The sequence below is a fragment of the Dreissena polymorpha genome, chromosome 15, assembly GCF_020536995.1.
Source record: "Dreissena polymorpha isolate Duluth1 chromosome 15, UMN_Dpol_1.0, whole genome shotgun sequence".
Lineage (NCBI taxonomy): Eukaryota > Metazoa > Mollusca > Bivalvia > Myida > Dreissenidae > Dreissena > Dreissena polymorpha.
In genome coordinates this window covers 61,146,493-61,152,822 of record NC_068369.1, presented here as the reverse complement: position 1 = coordinate 61,152,822, position 6,330 = coordinate 61,146,493, and the positions used below count along the sequence as shown (strand labels likewise).

The following is a 6,330-nucleotide window of genomic DNA, read 5'->3' as shown; positions in this document are numbered from 1 at the left end:
TTTATAACATATAAAAGGACATTGCTATGGTTCTTCAACAACAAACCCTTGTAGAAGAGGTTTATAACTCCAGCATGATATAAAGAAAAAACTGTTATGCCGACCTATTTTACCCTTTTTTGAGACGTTACTGGAAACATACATTTTTTTACACCTAAGTGACTTTAAAAACACGATTTTGCAACTACCCTAATCGAATTTTGAACAGATTTTTTATGTATTAAAAATTTGAAAAGTATGAAAGTCTCAGACTTCAAACGTAAATATTATCCCAAATCGACTGTGTACGACACGAATTATGAGACCTTCTCTTTCCCCAAAAAAGTTGCTGTTAAGTGCACTTTTTTTCAGTCGACCTAAATTAAGCTCCTATTCAGGGTATAATGAATAGCTTTTTAATCGTCTTACCTAAGTATGACACACAATGAACTCAACAGAGAATTGTTCAAGTTTTGGCTGTATCATTCTTATTAACCTGATGCCTGTTGTCTGCTACTGTTACAATACGACGCTAAAAAATGTGGATTTCGTCAAGTTAAAGGTCAAATTCCGTTTGTACTACCTATAATGCATTATAAATATGTCAAGCACGTTCACTTTAACAAATACGATACTTCTTCATGTAATGTAGAATTTTGCTAAGGTAAAGCGCGTTATATATGAAAATGTTTTTGTTTTTTTCTGGTTGATTAAAAACAAAATATACCAATGTATTACATATAATATGTGTACATAATTTTTGTAAACAAATATAAATATACACGTGATGTTTTTATAATTTTGTTAAGTGTGCGTGACATTGAACGTTGATTTAAGCGAGTTATGCGAATTAAAAACTGATACCACTCGTCAGCTTGATTTATAATTCATGATGTCTTGAATGAGTTCGAAAATGGGTATGGTTGCTATAAAAACATGGCCACCAGGGGGCGGGGCATTTTTCCTTATAGGGCTTTAGTAAAACCTTGTTAACACTTTAGAGGCCACATTTATTGTCAAGCTTCATGAAATTTGGTCAGAAGATTGGTCTCAATGATATCTTGAAAGAGTTTGAAAATGGGTACATTTGCTTGGAAAACACGACTTCCAGGGGGCGGGGCATTTTTTTCATTATATGGCTATAGTAAAGTCTTGTTAACACTTTAGAGGCCACTTTTATTTCCGATGTTCATGAAAAATGGTCAGAAGATTCATCCCAATAATATCTTGGACGAGTTTAAACATGATGCTGATTGGTTGAAAAACATGGCTGCCAGTGGGCTCTGCATTTGTTCTTTTATGGCTATATAGTAAAACCTTGTTAACACTCTAGAGGCCACATTTATTGTCTGATCATCATGAAACTTTGTCCGAAGATTTGTCCCAATGATATCTTGGATGAGGTCAAAAATGGTACAAATACGTACAGACTTTAATGATAAACACTAGTCTGGCCAATGTCGTCTTACAAGCTGGTATATACACTCACTGCTAGAGCAGAATCATTTGTCATCTGTTGCAGACAGGCAGTGGTGATCGTTCTTAGCAAATTGAGTTGCGGTTCTTTCCGTAGCTAAGGCTTCTAAGCACACACTGATTTGCAAAATATGCTCTGTAAATTCTAAAATGCGACCAACTAAAAACAAACCCTTTGCCAACTTCTAGGTCAAAGGTTAAGTTTGAACATCATGATTCCTTTTAAATGGCAAATGATATTCGCGTACGATCTTACAACTGTAACTCCCTATTCCCAACTCGGCATTTTCATCAAAGGGCATGAAGGGTCTCCAAGGTTGACAGGTTGGAATCTTTGAATGGCAGGGTGCTGCGCCCTTCCATTCATGCCAAGCTGGAGCACTGGTTTTGATGGTGTTTCACTTGTAACACACCAAGCAGTATGACCCATTATATTTATCAACATGGCTAAAATGAGGCCAAAATAAATGCCCTTTGTTTATTTCCAAAGACATGGATGGATCATCTTTGTCTCTGAATATATTATAAATACTCGTGTTGTTGATTTTGTCCTGTTTGCTTATTGCAGGAAAACTGTTAACGCATTATGTTGTGAAGACTCCTCTGTAATCAGACAGCTAGCAGTATTATGATTATCAAATATTAAAATTTGACTTAACAATATAGCGCTTCAAATTATATAAGACGTTATTTTTGTTTCAGATATTTTCCAGTTTCCCCTCACAACAATTTGCATCAAACCTCTTGTCTGGTAAGAAATTTCCATTGAAACCAACTGCTGGTAATACTATCTTTTTGGTAATGGGGGCTATATAGGAACCACTTTGTCGGTCCGTCAGTCTGTCCCGAAATTTCATCAGATCTTCACCCAAACTTGGTCACAAATTGTATCTAGATGATGTATAGGTCAAGTTTGAATATGGATCATGCCCGGTCAGAAACTAGGTCATGGGGTCACTTATTGTGTTTTTAACCTGAAGTTTGTCTGGGCCATAACTTTGTCATTTATTTCATACAGTATTTTAAATGATGGAACAGTTCATAATGATTTCAAGACATCTTCTGATCCCTGGAAGATAAACTAGGGATTGATCTGTCTGTATATAACAGTTCAGAGACTTCCAATCTAGCGTGAGCAGATGTAATGATAATGTAAAATGGAAATTACATATAACCATACATGCCATAATTTTTCAGACCAATTCCGGGACATTGTGTTAAATTGTCCGGGACTTTTGCCGATTTTCCGGGACATGTATAAAATGTAGCGATATTTATAGACATATGCATTTTTGGTACGTTTTGTTTTGTTTCGCATCGTTAATTGCAAAAGTTCGAAAGCCTATCCGAAATATACTTGATCTATTAACGTCAAATTAAACATTTCTAGATCCTTTACTAGATACAGGCCATGTGTTTTCAGTGTAAGCGTTCTAAACATAGATGGTGACGTCACTGCGTTATTGTTATTAAGACCGGTGTGTAACGCGTAGTTGTTGATACGCCTTTATTCATTTATAACATTTATATAATAAAAAATACAACAATACAGTACCGTTAGATTGTCAACTCAAATCAATTCACAATACATACAACCAATCACATAAAACAAATACAACAAAACAGTACCGGTAGATCGTCAACTTAAAATCCGTACAGTCACACATTAGTTACACTCTTGTTTCGATGTAGATAAGTCAATTAACAACCAAAACAATGCCGCCTTTTCGGTTTGACAGCGAACGTGAGACAATCAATATGATAACAGGACCCCTGTTAATTGATCGATTTTGACACGTAGCGTAGTCTGCCTATTCGGGTAGGCATTGTCATGGAGACGCTGCATATATACACAGATTCGAGGTGCAGTTAAGCCTAAGATAAGGTACATGTATATATGGATTTTGTAAATTCAGGGACATTTGACAGATTTCCGGGAGAGCGGGACAAGTTCTTCATTTCCGGGACTGTCCCGGAAATTCCGGGACGTATGGCATGTATGATATAACAGTTCATACAGTTTAAGAAATACAATACATTTTATACAATGTCGTTTTTATGCCCCCGAACCAGCGATTTTGAGGGCATATTAAAATCGCTCCGTCCTTTAGTTTGTTAGTCCATCCGTCCGTCTGTAAGTTAGTAAGTCCGTCTGTCAGTCCGTCCGGATTATTTTCCGTTCAATAAGTCTAGCAATTGTCATCAGATCTTCACCAAACTTCATGAAAATGTGTAAGGCAATAACATCTAGGTCAAGTTAGATAATGGGCCAAATAGACCCAGACACCCCTGAGTTATGGCCCTTGAATCATAGTAAAATAGGGTTTTTAGCTCGACTATTATATATGAAATATATATAGTGGAGCTTTCCTACTCTCCCCGGGGTTCCAGTGTCCGTGAGCGTTGGAATGAACTATAGTGGGGGACATATTGTTTTCGCCCTGTCTGTTAGTCTGTCTGTTGGTTTGTTTGCTCCAACTTTAATATTTTGCCATAACTTTTGCAATATTGAAGAAAGCAACTTCATATTTGGCATGCATGTGTATCTCATGGAGCTGCACATTTTGAGTGGTGAAAGGTCAAGGTCATCCTTCAAGGTCAAAGGTCAAAATATACCTAGAAAGGTGCAGATTTGCTTCAGTTTTGTGTTTAGGTTCATTTTATTCCTAAAATATCACAGCTATTACACTATGCCTCCAAACAATATACGAAAGCTTGACCCAAACCAAGACACTCTTGATGTAAGTAATGGTAGGTGAACGTAAGAATTAAATGCTGGCAATTCACATGAAATTGACATGAGGGTTTATTAATTATCCATGGTCCTGATCCCTTTAATATCTGAAATCCCTGTTTGTGCATATAACATAATGAGAACACCCTTTGGGCGACCTAACTTTGTATTTCAATCAGTTTCTTGTTTTGACCATTATTTTTACATTATTATCAAAACTTGTTAGTTTCCTACCCTTGAAAAAGGAGAGGGACTTACGGTTTGCGCTCTGTGTCTGTCAGTCTGACACTTTTCTGGATCCTTCGATAACTTTAAAAGTTCTTCACCCATTTACTTCAAATTAATACTGAACCTCTCTTATGACAATACGGTCAATCTCAACTATGTATGGCCCCATTACCAACCCTGGGGTGCCCCTCCCACATAGGCCACGCCCACCCAAAATTGCCTTTTACTATAATTTCTTCATTTCTACACCGATTCACTTCTAATTGATACTGAACTTCTCTTATGACAATACGGTCAACTATGCATGGCCCCATTACCGACCCTGGGGCGCCCCTGGGTCAAACATGCGGCGTGGGGATATGCGTCGGTCTCTGCCGCGCCATTTCTAGTCAACATTGGAGACATTGGCATCTTAAAGGAATAAATTATGTTTGAGCCCAAATTTTGCAGAACTATGGCCCTTGCTCATTTTTGTTTAGCTCCTCAGCTGAAATCATCATCTAGCAGTCACAATAGTTGAGCGGTTGGAGAGGCATGCATTGCGTCCTACTACTGCTCAGACTATATTATGGTAATGCCTTATCCAAATAACACAAGTATTCACCATGTGCAAATGTCTTGTTGTCTGTATAACTCTCTCTATTAGCTCAAAGTAAAAAGCATTTGAATTTGCACACTTTGGTATTTTAGTTTAATTTTGTTTGGACATTACAATTGTTTTGAAACTAAAAATTAGTGTTGGGGCATTACACTTCTCTTTAAAATGTTTATTTGTGATTATTATTTTTTTCAGTTTGGCAGACAAAACATGCTGATCAAAAAGAATGTGTACCACAGGGGCCAGTGTTTCCATTTGAGTGATTGACAAGAAGAAGAAGAGATGAGAAATGTTATCATCATATTTTAGTCCCTACATTTATAGTGTACAGCTCAATGTATTGAACCGGTGTTGTAGAATATAATTGGAGATACATGCGAACATTATAACATTATATATAAGATGATATTTCAAAAGCAATAAGAAATAAAAAGTATACAAAGGTCAAAACAGTAAACCTTGTGTTTACAGTGGACAGGTTTAAAGTGGAAGTGACTAGTTAACTGTTGATCATAAGCTGCACTGATGGAAAAAATAGTGGGAAATTACTATCTAGAAAACTGTTTAACGTACGACAACAGTTGTGGAACTTCATAAATGACCGTATGTAACAGGGCTGGGCAGTTTTCCTTATATAGCTATAGTGAAACCTTTTGAACACTAGTGAAGTCACTGTTTTTTTTCCAATCTTCATGCATTTTGGTCGAATATTTGTTCAAATGATGGCTCAGTCCAGTTTCGAAATTTTTATGTCTATTAAAAAAACATATCCACTAGAGCACGAGGCAATTGTCTTTATATGGCTTTAATGAAACCTTGTAAATTCTCTAGAAGTGACATTTTTAGCCATATCTCCATAAATTTTGGTCAGAATATTTATTCTAATGATAGCTCAGTTGTCGAGTTTGTAACTGGTTCCGGTTTGTAGACTAACATGGCTGCCAGTGGACATGACAGTTTTTAGCTCACCTGAGCGATAGCTCGAGGTGAGCTATTGTGATCACTCAGCGTCCGGCGTCCGTCCGTCCGTCTGTAAACAATTTGTAAACATCTTCTTCTACTAAACCATTGAGCCAATTTCAACTAAATTTCATGTGGAGCATCCCTAGGTCATGGGACAAAAGAATTTAAAAAAAAAATTTGATCACATAACCAAGATGGCCGCCATGACCATATATGGTAAAAACCTTAAAAAATCTTCTTGTCAGAAACCGCTCATCAGATTTTCAAAAAATTTCACAGGGATGACCTTTGAGGGCTCCCCTGAAAAAGTTGTTCAAAGAAATTTGATTCGTCAAAAAACATGGCCGCAGGA

General features: G+C 36.8%; 1 long non-coding RNA gene across 1 annotated transcript; it reads left to right on the top strand.

Moving 5' to 3' along the window:
- The first annotated feature begins 2,153 nt into the window (after positions 1–2,153).
- Positions 2,154–5,980, top strand: LOC127859503 (uncharacterized). Its single transcript, XR_008039419.1, has 3 exons — positions 2,154–2,206; positions 4,897–4,988; positions 5,211–5,980. It is a non-coding gene; the product is annotated as an uncharacterized LOC127859503 (long non-coding RNA).
- The last annotated feature ends 350 nt before the right edge of the window (positions 5,981–6,330 follow it).